This window comes from Dama dama, chromosome 18, assembly GCF_033118175.1.
Source record: "Dama dama isolate Ldn47 chromosome 18, ASM3311817v1, whole genome shotgun sequence".
In the NCBI taxonomy this organism is placed as follows: Eukaryota; Metazoa; Chordata; class Mammalia; order Artiodactyla; family Cervidae; genus Dama; species Dama dama.
The window spans coordinates 86,859,922-86,882,834 of NC_083698.1; the positions used below are offsets into that span (position 1 = coordinate 86,859,922).

Consider the following 22,913-nt stretch of genomic DNA (forward strand, 5'->3'; position numbering starts at 1 on the left):
TTAGGTGAAGAGGAAGTGGCAATATCTTACAGAAAATTCATTCCTGTTTATCACTCTAATGACAGAAAGTGAAGACAAACTATAAAGAGCCTCTTGATGAGGGAAAGGGTAAAGTGAAAAAAATTGGCTTGAAACTCAACGTTCAAAAAAAGACTAAGATCATGGCATCCAGTCCCTTCACTTTATGGCAAATAGAAGGGGAAAAAGTGGAAACAGTAACAGATTTTATTTTCTTGGGCTCCAAAATCACTGCAGACAGTGACTGCTGCCATGAAATTAAAAGACACTTGCTTCTTGGAAGGAAAGCTATGACAAATCTAGACAGCATATTACAAAGCCAAGATATCACTTTGCCAACAGAGGTCCATCTAGTCAGAGCTATGGTCTGTCCAATAGCCATATACGAATTTGAGAGTTGGACCATAAAGAAGGCTGAGCACCAAAGAATTGATGCTTTTGAACTGTGGTGCTGGAGAAGACTCTTGATCCCTTGGACTGCAAGGAGTTCAAACCAATCTTAAGGGAAATCAACCCTGAATATTCATTGGAAGGGCTGATGCTGAAGCTTAAGCTCCAACACTTTGGCCACCTGATGTGAAGAGATGACTCATTGAAAAAGACCCTGATGTTGGGAAAGATTGAAGGCAAGAGAAGAGGGCAGGAGAGGATGAGATGGTTAGACACAATCACCAACTCAATGGACATGAATTGGAGCAAATTCCAGGAGATAGTGAAGGACAGGGGAGCCTGGCGTGCTGCAGTCCATAGGGTTGCAAAGAGTTGGACACAACTTAGCAACTGAATAACAACAAATAGAGGACAGTATTTGTTCAGTTGATTCTGTCTCTAATGTTTTAGTTGCACAATGAATGCAACTTCACTCTTATTTTCCACAGAAAAAGACAAAGACTGGTCTTGTAATTCTTCAATTCCATCCATCACTCTAATATCCCACTCACTCATTTGTATACACCTTCCACAAGGGTTTATCTCCATTAAAGAATTCCTTGTGCATTTTATCTATTTTGCTCAAAATGTGTATAAACTTCTTACAGTTTCATGATATAAATGTATATGACGATTCTATTTTCAGTTCTTTGAAAGACAAGAAAAACCTCAAGAAATAAGCATTAGCAGAGTTTTGAAGATTCTGATTTGTTTTAACAAAAACATCAATTATTTCAAGTCCTTTGCTGATTAGGAAGTAGTGGATCTCACTCGACCGTCAAAGCATTTTGATCTTATGTTTTGTACTCCCATACAATGCCTTGTTATTTCCAATAATTATCTGAATGTTTGACTTTTTCCAATATCCTTCTCTCAGTCTTGTGTGTCTGTTAGGGAATCTAAAGGTTTGCTTGCCTAAGAAGAAATATGCTAAAAAGAATGAAACAACAACTTCAGAAGGAAAGGATAACAGGCAAATGCCCTTCCCTTCTTAGGTATAATTCTTGGGATTATAGAAAATGTAAAGACCTAACATACATTACCTTCAGTGAACCTTCAGAAGATCTTTTAACTTATCTTTGTGGACAAAATGCAGTAAGTAGAAGCTGAGTGCATGAATATTAAGACAGATGAGTCACAGTTTCAACAATAATACCCAGAGGGTGCTAACATGGTTCTGGGTTTCCAACATCATAGAAGGATTCTTTCCTAGGTTCCATTTGTTTCAACATTTCACATTCTCATCAATGAGAATGACACCATAAAGAGGACACATTAGAATCTATAGACAGGCCAGTGTTGGATGATTGAAAGGGATCAAAAAAGAAGCTGATATGTTAGAAACATGGGCTGAATAAGATGAAAAGTAATAAAAATAAATGTAAAAGGAGGTGATTAAATCCAAAGGACAATTGTTTTGTACAGACTGGACAGTAGCAATAACTTAGTAACAATCCATGCAACAAAGGCTTCATGATATTAGTCTATGTTGTTGTTCAGTTGCTCAGTCGTGCCTGACTCTTTGTGAACCCATGGCCTTTAGAAAGGTTAATATGCATCAACAGTAAACTGAAAGTTTGTTGAATGAATGAATGGAGGTAGTATAGAATAATAGGAGGGATGAAGAAAAAAGGGAAGGAGAGGGAGGGAGAAAAATGAGGACAAAACGAGGGGAGAGGAGACAGTCTATATGAAAAGGAGAAAAACTCCATAGACCACCCTAGACATACTGAAGTATAAGTATGTATGGACCAACTGAATACCCTCAGGAGTGATCTGTCAAATCATTGCCATTCAAGGAACTCTTGAAGGAATCATGCATCTTTAGCCTTGGATATCTGATAATCATGTTCAAATACCCTAAGAACTTCAGTGGGAAAAAGAATTGGACATGGTGTTGTTTCAAAAAGTAAGCCAGATGAATGGCAGGCACAAAACAGCAGAATTAGATTCTGTAAGCATATCTTAGTGTCAAAGTTCTCCAAGGATGGAGCTCCTGGCCACTCTCTCTAGAAGGTGCTGGATCTCTGACTGGAAGATCCCTGGCAAGGTTTTTGAAAAATTAATTCAAGGATCAGATAGGTGGTAAGATTAGATAATTTTTGAAAATCCCTCTTAACCCCAAGATTCCAATATTCAAACACCTTATTGTGGGGCAAAATAGTTCTTGCAAAAGATTTTTTCTAATAAAAATAATGGAAACAAATGGCTACCCTGGGGAGTGGAACCAAACCTAGAGAATCGTCTATTTTCTTATGTGTTTGTTCTTTAGAGAGTTAATCGCCTTCCACAGGAATGTATTTATATCTCTTTGTCCTCTTCTATACTGACTGACTCTGGTAATTTGCACATAGCGTGCTTTATCTTGCTAAATATAATAGTCCATCCAGCATTCTCCCTTTGTGAGAAATCCCTCTTTACTCTCATAAATGATATGAATGGATATGAAGCATACTTTCCTTTCTTCAGTAGAGACTATTCCCAAAAGTAGCCTGAAACATGCCAGACATCTGCTCCTACACACAGTTCAATACATGATACTGATATGTATTATCACTGGGTGAATTCTGAAAACAAGGCCAATTTAACACACTCCTGAACAACTCTTTCCTCCTCCCCTGGCCCAGTCACAGAAATCTCAAGGGAATCAGAATAGTTCTAATATTTTCCCAAATGAGCTATAACTAAGCAGGTGAATCTACTAAAATGAAAACCACAGTAGAGCATTCTAAATCTAAATATAAATAAGTATAATGACAAATGTTTCTCTAATAAATATTTTTAAATATATAAGTACTTTGCTCTCTGTTGTATTTTAATACTCAAAGAGATTGCTTTTCCTTACTGTGAATTGTTCTTAGAGTTGGGCAGAGTTTATTGCCTGCTAAAGATCAGAGGGTGCGACTGTATACTCATTTTTTCATTCAACATATACTTAACTATGTCTTTTCTAGCTGCTGGATATATCACCATGAAGAAAACAGATATGGTACCTATTCTCATGGAGCTTACTTTCTAGTGGAAAAATCAATCATAACAGGTAAACAGTTAATGGAAAAGATTATTTAAGTTATGAATTTTTTTTAGCCATGCAGCATGTGGGATCTTAGTTCCCTGACCAGAGAACCTCCTGCAATAGAAGTGTGGAGTCTTCTACTACAAAGCCACAGTCATCAAGAAGTGTGGTACTGGCACAAAGACAGAAATATAGATCAATGGAACAGAATAGAAAGCCCAGAGATAAATCCACGAAACTATGGACACCTTATCTTCAACAAAGGAGGCAAGGATATACAATGGAAAAAAGACAACCTCTTCAACAAGTGGTGCTGGGAAAACTGGTCAACCACTTGTAAAAGAATGAAACTAGAACACTTTCTAACACCATACACAAAACTAAACTCAAAATGGATTAAAGATCTAAATGTAAGACCAGAAACTATAAAACTCCTAGAAGAGAACATAGGCAAAACACTCTCTGACATAAATCACAGCAAGATCCTCTATGACCCACCTCCCAGAATATTGGAAATAAAAGCAAAAATAAACAAATAGGACCTAATGAAACTTAAAAGCTTTTGCACTACAAAGGAAACTATAAGTAAGGTGAAAAGACAGCCCTCAGATTGGGAGAAAATAATAGCAAATGAAGCAACAGACAAAGGATTAATCTCAAAAATACACAAGCAACTCCTGAAGCTCAACTCCAGAAAAATAAATGACCCAATCAAAAAATGGGCCAAAGAACTAAACAGACATTTCTCCAAAGAAGACATACAGATGGCTAACAAACACATGAAAAGATGCTCAACATCACTCATCATTAGAGAAATGCAAATCAAAACCACAATGAGGTACCATTACACGCCAGTCAGGATGGCTGCTATCCAAAAGTCTACAAGCAATAAATGCTGGAGAGGGTGTGGAGAAAAGGGAACCCTCTTACACTGTTGGTGGGAATGCAAACTAGTACAGCCGCTATGGAAAACAGTGTGGAGATTTCTTAAAAAACTGGAAATAGAAATGCCATATGACCCAGCAATCCCACTTCTGGGCATACACACAGAGGAAACCAGATCTGAAAGAGACACGTGCACCCCAATGTTCATCGCAGCACTGTTTATAATAGCCAGGACATGGAAGCAACCTAGATGCCCATCAGCAGATGAATGGATAAGGAAGCTGTGGTACATATACACCATGGAATATTACTCAGCCGTTAAAAAGAATTCATTTGAATCAGTTCTAATGAGATGGATGAAACTGGAGCCCATTATACAGAGTGAAGTAAGCCAGAAAGATAAAGAACATTACAGCATACTAACACATATATATGGAATTTAAAAAGATGGTAACGATAACCCTATATGCAAAACAGAAAAAGAGACACAGAAGTACAGAACAGACTTTTGAACTCTGTGGGAGAAGGTGAGGGTGGGATGTTTCAAAAGACCAGCATGTATATTATCTATGGTGAAACAGATCACCAGCCCAGGTGGGATGCATGAGACAAGTGCTCCGGCCTGGTGCACTGGGAAGACCCAGAGGGATCGGGTGGAGAGGGAGGTGGGAGGGGGGATCGGGATGGGGAATACATGTAACTCCATGGCTGATTCATATCAATGTATGACAAAACCCACTGCAATGTTGTGAAGTAATTAGCCTCCAACTAATAAAAATAAATGGAAAAAAAAAAAAAAGAAGTGTGGAGTCTTAACCACTAGATAGTCAGGGAAGTCCCTAAGTTATGAATTTTAATGCAGAGTATCTTCCTTTCAAACTCATGGAAACAAGGTATTTTTGTTTCATTCAAGTGAGCCCAACACTACAGCCATCAGTTCATTTTCCCTTAATGGTCTTCAGATGGAAAACACTGATGCTTTTAGGTTTTCCTTAAATCTACTGGATTTTTTTTTCAGTCTTTTTTTCTTTAGAATTTCTACCCACATTTTTTTTTTTAATCTTAACACTTCTGATTCCAAGTTTTGTTTAACTTTCTCCTTTCTTAAGGAAAAAGAGCTTGTATGTTCTCAGTATGAATCAAGACTTTTTTTCATTAAATAAAGATACCATTACAAAAATATCCCAAGCTAATTATCTTAAATTATCAAAATGATCATTCTCCACAGTACTGTTTACTATTTTACTATTTTTCCTGCCTTTTCTCATTTAACTGTCTACCCACAGCTTGAAAAAAAGCATCTCGCCTGTATGCTTTATTCCATCATCAAGTGTTCTCCAGGCTTTGTAGTTCCAATGATCACATTTTTAGATGCGGCTACTCTTCACTACTTCTATTTGACATTCCCTCTTGGAAAACCTCCACCCCCAGCTTCTTCACCTTGTTATTAGATTGCCTTAGTTTCACGTCATTAGTATCTTGAACTAATATCTTTATTCTGTTCCCAGGGGGCCATACAGTCTAGTCTGTCACTACTTATATCTGAATGACTAAAACAACTTCCCCCAAAGGTTTAACATCTCAATTTCTCTTCCATCATAGTTAATCTTAAAACAGTCTGCCATTGCCCCTCTCTGTCTTATCTGCCCTGGGAGCAGCTCTTGCCAGTGTCCCCACCCCCAGAAAATATATGCCTGCCCCAAGTTCATCTTTTTTGCACTCACTGGTCAGGATTACCTCTCAGCTGCTGAGTCAACCACTTTCTGTGATGGTACTAACAGATGAGAGCTGCAACTTGGCAGTCACATGTCCCCTGACCTTACTTATCCCTAGCAGCAGCTTCCAAAATAGCACCATTTCAAGGGACATTGACGCAGCAGCCAAGTTCATTTGGGTTGGAATGCCACAGTCGGAGGGGCTTGGCTCTGGGGTAGGGATTAAGACTGTGTTTGGGAGCCTCGGCACTGGTTATGCTGAGACTCCTTCTCTGAAGCTACAACTCTTCTCTGAAGCCATTCCGGGCTTTGCCCTCTTGGAGACTATGGGGGTCTTTTGCCTGAGGATGGCCTTTCTCATCCTCTTTGCCGTGTGAAGGAGCTGTCTCCATCTTCCAGGGTTCTTTCTTCCACATCTTGTCTGCTCTGTATATTTATTTCCCTATACCGTTCCAAGCAGCCTGGGAAAAAATGGTCAAGTCAAGGTTTGACAGAGGGACGACAAATAGTAAACACTGTATGAATAAGAAAAATTATAGCCTGTCATTACCCTAGCTACAAATGCACCTTGGCTCCCTAATACCTACAGAATCAAGTTTCTTTTTCATGAACTTAGTGCTTGGAGAAGATAATGCTGAAACTGAATAATTCTATTATTAAAGTGACCTTTTCATTTAGAAGGATTATAAATAACCTGTTTGGTCCCTGAAAACGATTTTGGATTTTTCAGGCTAATGTGCCATTGGCTCTTATGACTTAGGTACCTGCATATGTCTCCTCACATTACCTAGCTAAAACTCTCCTAATTATCTTTCTCCCAAGTTTTTACCAAACTCCTTCCACACAGCATACACATGCACACGCACACACACACACACACACACACACACACACACACACAAAGGAAGGAAGAAAAAAAAGTTTTTAGAAATAATTTACTGAGTTCACTGACATAAATGGGAGTTTTAAGAAGCACAACAAAGTATTTCAGCATTATTTTGGCCAAAATATATATACCTTTCCCATTTCCTTTACACCCACATGAAACCTACACTATGTCTTTTTCCATAGGATCCAAAGCTCAGTAGCTTGAATTAATTACAGAATGACATTCTACAGGCAACTTTTGGTTCAACACCTGCAAAATAAAATCAGCTCAGCCTTTGAAGAGAGGATCTACTAGTGATTAATAAATTCACCACTGCCCAGGAGGATAAAAAATAAAAAGAACAAACTGATTACTTTGTTGTGATTTCAAACTAAATATTTATCTTCTATGTATTTTACTTGTCCAAAGAACAAGACTGCAATTTGAGTTTATTAGTAACTGAAGCAGAACTAATGAAAGATTCCTTATTAGGATGTTCTAGCTACCTTTTCAAAAACATCTATTTCTTCTTTCATGAAGATTAAACGTATAAAAGAAAATTCAAGTTTCTTTTATTAGTATCATAACTAGCTCTAGCAATCAAGGGAAAGGAAGTTTCTCTTATCTTTCTGCCATATTTTATTGCAGCTAAATTAATCCTTGTAGTTGTATTATATCTTTAATACAAGTTAACTGATGCTTAAAGTAACTAAAGTCCAACATTTTTCCCTCTTTTATAATAATTAGTTCCTATTATCATAAATGTACTAGACTCTGAGAAACTCTGCAGACTTTAATATTTGTTACTTTTGCATTTTTCAAGATTCCCTAAAAACTATTCAAAATTATTAATACACATACATGTATATGTATTATAATATACATTAATATGCATAAGCAATATCACTAGATGAGATCATAGTCAATCAATGCTTAACCCACTTCTCAATACCACTGTATAGGAGCTTCAGGATATCAGAATTAATTTCATTGACTTGGAGAGTACAGAAGACGTAAGTCATATTCCAGGTCCCTGGCAAATAAGTGTGTTTAAATACTTCTGTGTCTGTATGACAATATTTACTTAACAAACACATATAGTACTTCTATGTTCAAAGACTTTTATGAATGTAAATTCATTTACTCCTTCTAAAAACCTTGTGAGCTAGGTAGTATCATGATCCCCATTTATAAACAGAGAAACTGCAGCATAAATAGGTTAAGGGTCTTGCCCAAGTCCACAGAGCTAATACAAGGAAAATCCATAATGCAAACCTAGTAATCTGGCTCCAGAGTCCGAGCTCTTAGATGCTCTGCTAGGCTGCCTCTCCATCTTCAAAATTATTTGCATATTTAGAATATAATTTCAATACTAAGAATATAAAAGCTTTTAATTTTGTGAAAAAATAACAGTTTTCCTTTCATATCTGAAATCATCTTGTGGCTGCTCCTACACAGACACCCAAGGTCTCCCTGACCCCCCACCACACTGGCTCAGGTGCTCTCTTGCTTTGCACCATCCAGCTCTGTGCCTTCTCCTATAGCGGCACCCATCACAATTCCTGCATATTAAATACTACGTTCTTTCAGAGCAAGGAATATGTCTTTTCATAGTTGCATCTCAAACACGTACCTGTGCAGATAAAGCATTGCTACAAATCATCCAGTGGCCAGAGTTAAAAGACTTTCTTATCAAGTTCTGACACTTATAATAGCAGATTAGGACTTTCCAGGTGGCTCAGTAGTAAAGAATCTGCCTGCCAATGCAGGAGACGCAGGTTCAATCCCTGGATCTGAAAGATGCCCTGGAGAAGGAACTGGCAGCCCACTCCAGTATTCTTGCCTGGGAAATCCCATGGACAGAGGAGCCTCGCAGGCTACCATCCATGGGGTCACAAAAGAGCTGGACACGACCTAGAGACTAAACAATAACAACAACAAATAGATTTCTTCTCTTTACCCACGGGAGTAGGCACACTCCAGTTTAAAAATTAGCCAGTATGTGGACATGGGCTGGGCATTTGAAGGAAATGATACTGCAGAAAAACAGGTAAATGGATGGTCCACTTTCTTCTTGGCATAGGCTATCAAAATTTGACAGTCTTTGACCTTATCAACACTAGAGTTTCTCATCTGAAGAAGTGGCAGCTCAGTTGCATCAAGCATTTGAAGCTAAAAGCCAAGGAATATATACAAAGCTCCTCTGACAAAACACTACGATCTAAACCTCACAGCAAGTAAACAATTGCCAGCTAGCACATTGCTCTGCACAAGAAATGACGTTATGTCATTTTATGCAAAGGACATCAAAACAACTTGTCAGTTTAACAGAGGATTTAGATTCATCAGGAAAAGGCTTTCACATATCACTTTAAGCATTTCCAGGAAAATTGCCGTAGAAGCTCTTAAGGCACAATAATTTGAACTTAACTAGACTTAACCAACCAAACTATAACTTTTCTAAAGTGTCTATTTATAAGTGTAAGGATCTGTTAGAAGAGCTCTACTCACTCTTATAAAAGAAAGTTCTCCAGAGACAGGGTGATTTATTTACTTTCATCCAGCAACATTCACTCGTCAAATTGTTAATTGTGTAACCTTAGTGCTAGGCACTCTACTGAGTACTTATAGGAATCATTTTTCTGCTGATAAAACCATATTTTAAAATCGGGTTAATAATTTCCAGATATTTTGTCAAATTTAACAATAGTAGACAATAAGTTTTCATAAACATGGGAATAAAGCAGAATTTCAATTGACACAATTCTACATTTTTTGCTGAATGCCAGAAACATATGTAGGTATGTATCAGCTTATACAGGTAGAGTATTCTGATTATCCATTTGGCATTTTTGCCTAATTTGATCAGTCAGTTTCACTGAAATAGTCAAACTGGCTTTAGCATGTAGACAGGGATGGCTGCAGGTCCGTAACATGAGAGCTGAATGGACATCAGAAGAAAAACTTCCCTGGACCACAGGCTCCTGAGCATAAGAACCATGACTTCTATGGTTCTGGGGCTGGATGCATTTCGCAGTACAGGCCAGGCATCAATATATTAGTTCTTGAATAAGTGACCCCACATAATCTCTTTCAAACCTATAAAACTATTTTCCATTTATAAAAAATCTCCAGAGATACCAAACATGAAGATGGCCACTTGGCTGTTACCCTTATAATATTAACCCTTCCTAAATGCAGAGATCATATTGAGGCTCTTAAAGCAAAATGGTTTGAAACTAACTAGATTCATGAACCAAGGCAAAGTATAACTTTACTAACAGCTATTCACTTCAGTGAGATTTCCTTAATGCTCTTAACTTTTCATCCCTGATACTGTTTTATTTTGGGTTTTGGTTTTTTACCTTTCGGTTATCTTTGGGGGGTACAATTGGGGTAACAATAATTATATTGTTAGAAGCTAACAAAATAACAAATTATAACTCTGCTTCTTGGTAACCAGCTTAAATTCTTTTAACAATACATGATTATTCAAGCTTATCTCTTTTTCAAAATATTGATAATATTATAAGATGAAATGTGCGCCCTCCACCGTACTCTTGGTACCCTTTCTACTATAATGCATGTCTGCATGATCTCTTAACTAAACTCTAAGCTACAGCAGGGTCCAGGTTCCCATCCCTTTCTCTTGCCATCTCTGACAGGTTACACATGACAGTACTCCAGAAACATGTTGGAGAAAGATAATAGAGTACTGCAAAACTGAGCGCCAGGAGCTAGCAAAGAAAAGTGCCCCAAAGCTCTCTGATGGAAAACTGAATTACAGATTCTACAAGAAGTGAAATATTCTCTTTTACTCTCCCTCTTTCAATCATGACTTCTAAAACTCATGCATCATCATAATCAAATTCCACTAGTGCTAACCTGACAGCGTCAACATTTTGATGTATTTATCGGGCAGACCAAAGAGCTATTCCTGGGCCCTAGCCACCTTCTTCTGTGGTTAGGAATGCTAACAATTACTTTTCCTGCTTCTCTTTTGTAAGCCAAGGATTCTCATGTGGCACAGTTCTAGCTGGCACTATCACTTGCCTGGTCTTCCTGTCCTGAACATATGATGTCTGAACCTGCATTGTGCAGATTGCAACCATTAAGCAAAAATAAATAAATAAATAAAATGTGAAAATGAAAGGCCAGCTTGCTGGGAACAGTAAAAGCAAAGATAACATAGCATTACTGAACTATGCAAGCAAACCAATGTAAGCAATCTGCTTCTTTCAGGAAACTTGATGTGAGGAAAAGATTTTTATTTGTGTAAGCCACTGTTAAGGGTCAAACGCCTTCCAACTGAGTTATCGATTAAGACAGTTATGGTTTAATCCCAATTCTGCCTTTTACCAACTATCTGACTTTGGGCAAATTACTGAACATCTCTAAGCTAAGTTTCTCATCTGTATAATGGACACAAGTATAACTGCCATTAGAGGATTGTTGTTAATTATTGTGAGAAATATGAAATAACCCATGTAATTAGCAGAACTTTAATATTACTCTCAAACATTAAAGATATATATATATATATAAATACTAAAATATAAACACATACAAATATTTTTAAAGTAAATGCTGTGTCTTTTCTCCTCCAAAAAATTGCATATAAAAATTAAACATTTAGGGTGGTCGAGAATTCAACTTTTTGTAAAATAATTCTCACTCTATATCTCTTTTAGGTCAAGACATCTACAATTGGCATTAAAATGTATAAATACACTTGTGTGATTGCATTAGGTGGTACTACAATTACTATAATTAAAATTTTTTGTTCTAGTTATTTTCATAGAAAAACAAACCACTTCCTCAAGCATAAGGATAGACTGGAATGGCTTACAGTAACTCTCAACTTTCTGTTACCATATCACCCAGAAACCAAGTTATTGTGAATCTTTACCATTTCATTTATTAGGATACTTTCAAAATATTCAACCATTTCTTTTGGATCACTAAAGAAAACAGCAGGCCTCTGGGTTTTGTTTCCCCTTGTTTTAGTCATAAGCATTTCAGTTTCACCTCAACAAGATCATCATTCCAAATGCTTCTCTTTGGAAGCTTTATCTTGCAAGGTTAATAAAAGACAGTGTTCCTAAGCCTAGAGACTTTCCATTTATAGCTTTCCATTAAGCTTCTTAAAGGTAGATATTATTCCAATTAAATATTTAAAGGTAGATCCTTTTATGAAATAGCTTTTTTATTAATTCAAAAAGAGATAATTATTTATACTTCTAAATCCTTTCTAATAGGATTTGAATTGACCTACAACAAAAGACATAAATAGATCAAGATGGAAATAAATCAAAACATACCAAAGTACTAGAAAAGTAGATGCAAATATAAAAATCATCATTGATGTGATTATGCACAACATTCAGCTCTGAGCTTCCATGAGACTAAGAAGAAAATGGAAATATAGTTGATTAAGCAATTTCTCATAACTTTATAGAGCAGATTTGTAATACTTTTATATACTAATTCCGAGTGTGGCCTTGGTATTAAATTCCATTAGGAATTTATCTTATGGGTCTTTTTTCAAGGAAAATTGAGTTTCATAATATTCAGTATTTTCATCAATGAGGTTCACTAGCTGCTTTGAACTCCAATAAAAGTCAATAGCATGACATTATGCCAGTAATTTTTAAATTATTTTTAGCCATGGAACCAGGGAATAAAATATTATGCAGCAGCTCATATATAACATGGACAAATAAGAACTGCTCTAATTGAAACAGAATTAAAGGGCCTGAAGCTAGCATAATCACTGACTACAGACTCTGGGTGAAGAAAAAGCCTGTGTAGCCAACAAACTGATCATATTAGTTACAAATATTAAAATGGAAATAAAATGTCCTGCAGCTAATATCACATTTAATGGTAAAAGATTGCATATCCTCTCCCTATGACTGGGCACAAGGCAAGAATGTCTACCCACATCAGTACCACCGTACCTGGCACTGGAGGCTCTAGCCAGCACAAGAAAGAAAGGGAATGGGGGAGGAAGGAAATACCAGGCACACAGATAGGAAAAGAAAAAGTAAAACTATGTTTACTCACAGTCAATCTGATTGAGTACTGGGTGTATAGAAAATCTTAAATAAAAAAAAAGCCACTAGAACTAAGCAAGGTTGTAGCATACAAGATCAATAGCAAAAGAATCACTACTTGTATTTCTATATACAAACAATAGAGAATTGGAAAAGAAACAAAAATACATTTATGATAGCATCAAAAAACTATGAAATACTAAAACTTAACAAAATGTGTACACAAGTAGGATACTTACAATTACAAAATATTACCGAGAAAAATTAAACAAGTCTTAAGTAAGGAAGTTGTTGAAGACTAAATTGTATACCTCCCACTTAAATTCATATGTTGGAGCCCCAATTTCCAGTGTAATGGTATTTGGTAACGGGACCTTTGGGAGGTAATTGGGTTTAGATGAGATAATGAGGGTGAAGCTCATATGATGAAATTAGAGCCCTTATAGAAGGGAAAACATAAGAGGGCTTATTTCTCTCTCTCTACACACACACAAGAGGTCATACAAGCACACAGCAAAATGGCAGCTGCCTTTAAGTCAAGTTAAAGAAGCCTCAGCATAAAAACTACTTTGCTAACTTGATGTTGGTCTTCCCAGCCTATGGAACTGTAAGAAAACAAAATTCTGTTTTGTAAGCCATCCAATCTATGATATTTCATTATGGCAGCCCATGCTATGACAGAGATATACCATGTTCATGGGTCAGTTGGCTCAAAATTGTTAAGATATCAATTCACTCCAAATTGTTCTACAAATTCAGCACAATCTCAATTAAAATCCCAGCAGGCCCATATAGCTAAGCAATTCCACTCCTAGATATATACCTAAAATAATTGAAAACAACTACTAAAATTGATATGTTTATGTCAGTGTTCACTGCAACATCATTGACAATAGCCAAAAGTTAGAAACAACTTACTGTCCCATCCACAGATGAATGGATAAACAAAATGTGGCACATTTACATAATGGAATATTATTCAGCCATAAATTGGAATGAAATTTGATACATGCTACAATGTGAATGAATCTTGAAAACATTAAGTGAAATAAGTCAGTCACAAAAGAACAAATAATATATGATTCCATTTATGTGTGATGTCTAGAACAGGCAAATTCATAGAGGCAGAAAGCAGATTAGAAATCACCAAGGGCTGGGGAGTATTGAGTATTGCCCCTTAATGGGTACAGACTTTCTGTTTGGGGTCATGAAAAACTTCAGAAATAGTGGTAATAGTTGCATAACATTGTGAATGCAATTGATGTCATTGAATTGTATACCTTAAAATGGTTAAAAGAGCAAACATTATGTTTTATATATTTTACCACAATAAAGAAAAATATTTACAAAAGAAAATCCTAGGAAGTTTGTTTTTTTTTTTTAGAAAACAAGTTGATTGTAAAATATACACGACTATATGAAAGACCTAGAACAGCCAAAATCACTTTGAAAAGAGTAACTAAGTTTAAGAACTTATACTACCTGATCTGAAGATTCACACTAAGGCTACAATAATCAAGATAATGTAGTATTAGATATATATCTTAATATGGTCTATATAGATATATAGATCAATGGAGGAGAACTAAGTATCTAGAAATAGATTCACATACAATCAATTAATTTTTGACAAGATGCCAAAGTAATTCAATAATGAGAGGAGTCTTTCCAATGAATGGTGAAGAACATCTGGACGTGCACATGAGTAAGTGAACTTTGAGCTTTCCTCAGATTATACATCAAATTAACTCAAAATGGATCATAGACCTAAACATAAAAACTAAAACTATAAATCTTCCTAAAGGAGCAAACTTTGCAAAAATCCAGAATTAATCAATTGAATTTCACCAAAATTAAAATCTAATCTTCAGAAACCCCATTAAGAAAATAAAAAGCTAAGCACCAAAATAGGAGGGACCAGGATGAAATGTTACACATGTATGTATGTGTATATATATATATATATATATATATATATATGCTGCTACTGTTTAGTCACTAAGTTGTGTCCGACTCTTTGTGACTCCATAGATGGTAGACCACCAGACTCCTCTGTTCATGGGATTTCCCAGGCAAGGATACTGGAGTGGGTTGCCATTTCCTTCTCCAGGAGATCTTCCCAACCCAGGAATTAAACTCGAGTCTCCTGCTTGGAAAGTGGATTCTTTACCACTGAGCCACCTGGGAAGTCATGTATATATACATGTATGTATATATACATGTGTATATATATATACACGTATATATACATGTATATATACATGTGTATATATACACACATATACATGTACACACATATGTGTGTATAGAGCATGTGTATGTAAATGTACGTATACTTTCACATGTGTGTATGTATGTGTATACATGTGAATGTGCATATATATGAATTTATGCATTTATAAATTAATATATATATATGAATTGATATGCATGCATACGTATCTGACAAAGGACTTGTATCTAGAACTTAATAAGACAACAAAAACCTATCATAAAAAATTATGAAAAGGTTTGAACACTTTATAAAAGAAGATATACAAATGGCAACTAAGTACATCAAAAAATGCATAACTGCATCAGTCAAAAGAAAAACGCAAATTTAAACCACATTAACATACCACTGCAAATCCATCAGCATGGCTAAAAATTTAAAAACTGGATCAAGTCTCATGCAATGCTGTTGGGACAATAAAGTGGTATAATTACTTTGTAAAGCAGTTTGGCAGGTTGCAATAAAGTTCAACACACACCTGTCATATGACCCAACAATCCGAGGAATGATTAAACTATATGCCTACCCTAGAAGAATATCCACGGCAGATTTACTCTTAGTAGCCGAAAAACTGGAAAACAAACCAACTGTCCATCAATAAATGAATGGATAAGCAACTTGTGAAACATGCTTTCAATGGATTACTACTTAACATTAAAATATATAGACCATTTTACTATTGTTACGTGCAATGACACAGATTAATTTCAAAAACATTTTGCTGAGCAAAAGAAGACATACATACTATATGACTCCATTTATACATAATTTCAGTACAAGCAAAACTGTTTTAAAATGACAGAAAATAGATCAATGTTTGCCCAGGATTGTAGCTAGTGAGAGAGAGGGGTGACTGCAAGGTGGCATGAGAGAACTTTTTTGGGTCATGGGAATGTCTTATATCTTGATCGTGATGGTGATCACACAGATATATGTTGTTCATCGCTAAGTCGTGTCAGACTCTTTGTGACCCCATGGACTCTGCAACACACCAGTTTTCCCAGTCCTTTACTATCTTCCAGAGTTTGCTCAGATTTATGTCTTTTGAATTGGTAATGCCAAAATTCATTGAGCTTTTTACTCAGAATGGGTACATTTTATTATGTGTAAATTGTACTTCAATAAAGGTGTGAAAGATTGAAGGTCAGAGGAGAAGGGGATGACAGAGGATGAGATGGTTGGATGGCATCACTGACTCAATGGACATGAGTTTGAGTAAACTCCGGGAGCTGGTGATGGACAGTGAGGCCTGGCACGCTGCAGTCCATGGGGTCGCAAAGAGTCGGACATGACTGAGCGACTGAACTGACTGACTGAAAGGTGTGATAAATGGAAATAAATACCTGCACCCATGACTGAATCCACATCATGTACTTCCTGAGGCTGTGACAAAATGGATTATCAAAACAATATAGCCATGCTCACGCACAGGTAAGCAAAAGTTTGAGTGTAAGTTCAGTCTTTAGAGTCCTCTGGACAGCAAGGAGATCAAACCAGTCATTCCTAAAAGAAATCAACCCTGAATATTCATTGGAAGGACTGATGCTGAAGCTGAAACTCCAATACTTTGGTCACCTGATGCGAAGAACTGACTCATTGGAAAAGACCCTGAAGCTGGGAAAGATTGAAGGCAGGAGGAAAAGGGGACAACAGACGATGAGATGGTTGGACGGTATCACCAACTCGATGGACTTGAGTTTGAGCAAGCTCCTGGAGTTGGTGATGGACAGGGAAGCCTGGCATGCTGCAGTCCATGGGGTCACAAAGAGTCAGACACAACTGAACAACTGAACTGAATTGAAGTTCAGTTTGAGATTAAACAAAATCCTGAGTCACTAGGAAAATCAGGGGCAAGCTCTCTCTTATGCCCAGCTGAGGAAGGTCCACCTTCTTTTCTGCCAGCAGTGAACATATTCCAGGTCAACAGCTCAAGAGCCAGGAGCCAGACTATGAGGCATTTTCCTCCTGGAAGAAGATAGCTGCTCTGGCAGTGGGTACTTGAGATAGGACTCAGGAAACCTTTGTTAAGGCCAGCTCTCCAGAAGGTATATTCTTTAGTAAACTGTTTTATCTGTGAATGGTTTGAGTTTTGTGGTTTTTTGTCACTTCCATTGCTTACCTACCCAGGACCATCCACTAATTCTCAATTCCTCACCTTCAAGATAGACCAGAAATTATTTTAAAACATTGAAAGCATAACAAAACTGGTGGTTTATATTTTTTTGCACAGATAAAAATTCATCCTGTTCCCTAAATTTCTTAATAAAGTTCATTTTCAATGATGATGATACAGTCAATTTCTAATTCTAATATTAATACTATGGTTCTCAAACACTTCAGGATCTTAACCAAATCTTCAGAAGTCTATGATGCGCCTGGAACCAGAGTCCAAGGATATGCATTTTAACTTCTCCCTAATGATTCTAGTGTAGATAGCCTTCAAACACAGTCTGAGAAATACCACTCTCCTGGGTTCCCTATTTCATAGCTTTGCCAGAGACACTTAAATTTTTACTCTTCCAACTAGATTGGAGTGAGTTGACAGACAGGCTAGATAATAATCAAAATACATAATCAAAGTCAATTTAGTCATTATATATTTTCTTTAAATATGTCTCTCATGAAGACATAACAAGATTATTTTTATGTGGAGTAATATATATCTGATTGCTGACCTTGCTTCTGTTAAACAAATCTTAAATACAAATGGCATGGCTTCTATAAATAACATGGTCCTAGGAAAACAACCTATAAAGAACCTTTATACTTAACACTTAGAGAATGGCAACATGGACTGCTTAAAAGAATATGAAAGAGCTTGCTGTTACAGATTAAATTTCTTCTGAGAAAAAGTGTGAACTCTTACAGGTGGCATCCAGATGGGGAATTAGTCCCTTCTCACTCACAGAAAGAAAAATCTATAAAACCTCTTCTACACAGTGGAGGAAAGGGAAGATAATCTGTGCCAAGATATTTTGCACCCTATGCATCGGAAGAGTACTGGCAAAGCTTGGGAGCAATCCATATTAAGTGTAACCGTGTAGTGTCGAATAGAACAGATAACTAAACTACAGAAACTGAATTGATGAAGAAGCAATATGTCAAAGTCTAAACTTTGAACAAAGATAGACAGATTTCATGACTATGTCTGGTTTTGCTCTTAAAAATGACCAATGCAACATGAACCCACATGGGTCAACATGCAATGCAGAAGATGATGAGTTATGGATACAAGTCCTTTGTCATATACACATGCACACACGTCAATTCATATGTATATATATGAATTTATATATACATAAATTCATATAAGTACATACACACATTCATATATATACACACGTATCTCCAGAAGAGAACTAGGATGACAATAAGAGAGGATCAGTCACAACTTGCCAGAGACCCTCCTAGCCTCTCATGGTTAAGGATTCACTGACTCGATGGACATGAGTTTGAGCAAGCTCTGAGAGTTGGTGATGATAGGGAAGGCTTGCGTGCTGCAGTCCATGGGGTCAAAGAGTCGGACACGACTGAGTGACTGAACTTACTTAACTCCTTAATGAGTCAAACTGACAGTTAACCCCAGAACAATATGTAGTCGCATCTGAATGCAATTGTTTATAGATTTTTCTTTATCTATGTGTGTGTGTGTGTGTGTGTGCTAGTTACTTAGTCGTGTCCGACTCTCTGCAACCACATGGACTATAGCCCTCCAGGCTCCTCTGTCCAGTGTGACATCCCATTCTCAGTAATTCCTTTTAAAGACTTTATAGCCACTTTCACTGTTAAGAAAAAGTATTCAGACTAGGTGAATCCAATGAACAACTGCAATTGTGATAACAGCATCTCTTTTTATTAGTGGCTCTTTTAAAATATTAAAATTTGTTGTGAGTGCTTTAATCTAAAAAATAAATTATTTGACTAGGAATTCAATTAAACAACTCAAAAAGGACTGCACAAGTTTGGAAACAAATTGATGGTCATTTTTAAATAATTAAATTAATAAAGTAACAAACACATTAGTAAGATCAGAGAACCTAGTAGATAAAGTTAAAAATTAAATTACTACGGGAAACATTTGAGAAAATCAAATGAATGCAGAGAAAAAATACAAAACCTAACACAATTATAAGAAAAATAGCATATACAGAAGGCAGAAAAGGTAGATACATGCAACAGAAAAATATCCAAAGATATGGTGCAACTAAATTTCTCTGGTAATTAAGGGGGAAAATTAATCTGTATATTGAAAGCACACAATGTTAATTCCAAGAAAAAATTGATAAGCAATGATCACCTGCAAGAAAGACCTTTGGCTACAAATTTTCCCCCAACTTCAAGGGTAAAGAAAAACAACTTAGTTATCAGTTCTTGCTGTCTATTCTTCTACCTCACACATAGAGAGATTTTTAGGATGATAACCATCAAAACTATAATGACTATTTCTGGGAGTAGAATTTGAGGTGGGCAATCACATTTCTCTTTGTAGCTTCCTCTATTGTTCTTATATTTATAATGAACATATACTACTTTAAAAAGCAAAACATGATGAAAGGAAGGACGAGAGGAAGGAAGACAGAAGGGAGGGAGGGAGGAAAAGACTATGGATTTGCAAGGTACTATTTTATCACTTTTCTTGTTACCCAATATTTACCACCCCCCACCACATGATTGATCACAAATCATGTATGTGGATTCTTGGGAACATCTGCTTATATCTGATATATTAGAATTTGACTCAGTGATTTTGCCTGATATTTGTCTCTAATTTAGAGTATCTGAAAGAGAACTCCATATATATAGAGACCCAACTGTGCTACTGATTAAAAGAGGTCTGTGTTCCCTAAATATTTACATTCCACTCTAGGAGAACACAGAAATAATTTACTGTGCCTGTTGCTTTCCCATTGGATCATATTCTTCCTCAACAAAACCATTCTGGATCATTTTCTACATCCAATTATCTTTTCTACTAGATCTCCGGTAGAATGTCAATTCCCTGAAGACATAGGCTGTGCTGTCTCTTTGTTTCAGATAATGCATGGCTTTAATGGTGGAAGTACTAAAAATAAAAAGTAAAATTGTAAGCTAATTGACAGTTATGGTGATGATATTGTTTCAAAACCCCTAAGGCCAGGCTGTGAACTGTCTTGACCAGACATATCTCCAAACATCTGATATTTGTAAGTAGCAGATCTAAGTGACTTTGCCAAGTGCAATTCTGTTTGCAATGAGTCTCTTACAATTATCTACTACCTTCCCATTTCCTCTCTTGGCATTTCATTTAGAATTTTAGTGACTGGCTCACTGGAAACCTCTCTTCCACTATGCCAGGCATATTTTTAGTAACTTGAATATGCCTTGTTATCTTTCTCCATTGTGCTCATTTAGCAAACACCAAACCCCACCTACTCCCCACTTGCACCTCAGTACTTGAAAGTGGCTGGGGAAAAAACCACACACTTGAGTTACCTGATCTCATTCAAACTTTTAAGAAACAATTTTAAGAAAATCATTCCTTTTATAAAAAATAAATGTATAACCATAAATCTCAAGAAAACATCCCATCACCATTCAGCATCCTTCTGTGCTTTTATTGTAAGTTCATTCCCTACTCTACCAAAAACTTATTTTATGTACTTTTCTTCTCGTCTCAAACCCTCAATACTCTCCCTCTGCCTCTCACTCTGGGCTGATGACCTTGATTTCTAGTTCACTGAAAAGTGCCAAGCAATCAGAAATAAAGATCCTCATTTTCTTATCACTGAATCTTCCAGCCTTATTTCACACCACCCATACACTTGGTCTTTCTTCCCCATACAATGGAGGACCTCTCCTGGGTCCATTTAAACCAGTGCCCTGGATTCCATTCCTCCTCCCCTATTGATAACTTTTGTTACTGAAATTCTTCTATCCTCCTTTTCTGCTCCCTCTTCATTTTCCCCTCTCTCAACTGGGTCATTTCCATCAGCCTGTAAACCGGTTATAAAAAGTCTCTTCATCTTGAAAAGCAAACAAACAAACTAAACTCCCTTGACCCTATTTGCCCTCCAACTTCTGCCCATTTCTTTGCTTCTCCTTTGGGAAAGCGTATCTCCACTTACTCCCATTCTCTCTTTAATCAACTCTGATTAAACTCAGCCTCCACCTCTGCCACAGAGCTATTCAAATCAAGGTCAATAACAAACTTCTATCTTGCTACATCTGTCTCCAAATTACTCAACCTCTCAAGTGTCAACTTAATGGATAATAGCTTTGTTCTTGAAACACTTGGTTCACTCAGCTTCCAGGAAAGGGTGCTTTACTGGTCTTCCTCTCAATTCTTCAGTGTTTTCTTCTGTTTCCATTTCTGGTTCCACCTGTTGTAGATGTTAGCATTCTCCAGAGTTCAGGCCTTAGCTCTCATTCCTTCTATACTTACTTCTTCCTAGATAACCTCATCTAGTTCCATGATACTATATAATTACCAATAGGCCAAATATTTCCAAATCACACAGATATTATATGGCCCTCATATTCCATATTCAAATCTTTGTTTTCTATTTCCAGGCTTCCATCTGTGCCCCAAGCTCACAATTCTTGGTGTCCTCTTGCTTCCTATTCAACATCTCCTCTAGGTGGTCTAATAGACTCTTATACTAATGGCCAAAGAAAAACTCTTCATTTCTGTCTTCTGCAAGTTCCGAACCTCCCTCAATTACATCCATCTTAGTTACCAGCACCAGGACCAAAGTGAAACCATTTGTTATTCATAATTTTGATTGGTATATAATTTTAACTGTCCCTTTCCCTCAATCCTGATTCATCCCATCAGCAAATTCTGTGGGCTTCGTCTTCAAAATATCCCAAATCCAACATTTATTGTCACTTCCAATGCTATCACATTTGCCCAAACTACATCATGTTTCACGTGGACAACTGCAGTGCTTCCTAACTGGTCTCCCTGTTTCCATTCTTACCTCTCTATATTCCATTCTCCATTGAACAGTCAAATTGAGCTTTTAAAAACAGAGATTAGATTGTATTATTCCCCTTTGAAAACTATAATTGGTATCCATCCATTGATACTTTTTTTGAACCTAATTCACATAATTCCCTTTTAACTGGAATATAATTGCTTTACGATGTGTGTTAGTTTCTGCTATACAACAGAGTGAATCAGCTACATGTATACATGCCCTCCGTCTTCGATCTCTCCCCCTCCCCACCCTCCCACCTAGGTCATCACAGAGCATCAGGCTGAGCTTCCCGAGCTTGCAGCAGGATCCCGCTAGCGATCTATTTTGCACACGGCAGTGTATACATGTCAGAGCTACCCTCCCAGTTCATCCCACGCTTCCCTTCCCCCCGCCCCGTGTCTGCATATCCATTCTCTATGTCTGCATCGCTATTCCTGTCCTGAAAATAGGTTAATCTGTATTATTTCTTTTTTTTTAGATTCCATATATAGTAACCATCCATTGACTTTTGACGGAATTTAAGAGTCATGGCTCACAGGGTTCCGCATCATCTGGCCTTTCCCTACCGTGTGGAACTCATTTCCTCATCACTCCATTATATTCCTGCCTCAAAAACATACTAAATCTCCATCTCTCAGGACATTTCCAATGCTGTCTCCTGAAATTCTCTCCCTTACCATCTTCTCATAAATGGA

The 22,913-nt window shown here is 36.8% G+C and overlaps 1 protein-coding gene and 1 pseudogene across 1 annotated transcript in view; one reads left to right on the top strand and one right to left on the bottom strand.

The window, feature by feature from the left end:
* LOC133072705 (ATP synthase F(0) complex subunit C2, mitochondrial-like) overlaps window positions 1–6,440 on the top strand; it is a 58,365-nt pseudogene extending 51,925 nt beyond the window's left edge.
* Window positions 1–22,913, bottom strand: part of GRM8 (glutamate metabotropic receptor 8) — an 819,273-nt gene that overhangs the window by 548,962 nt on the left and 247,398 nt on the right. The gene's annotated exons all lie outside the window — the stretch shown is intronic.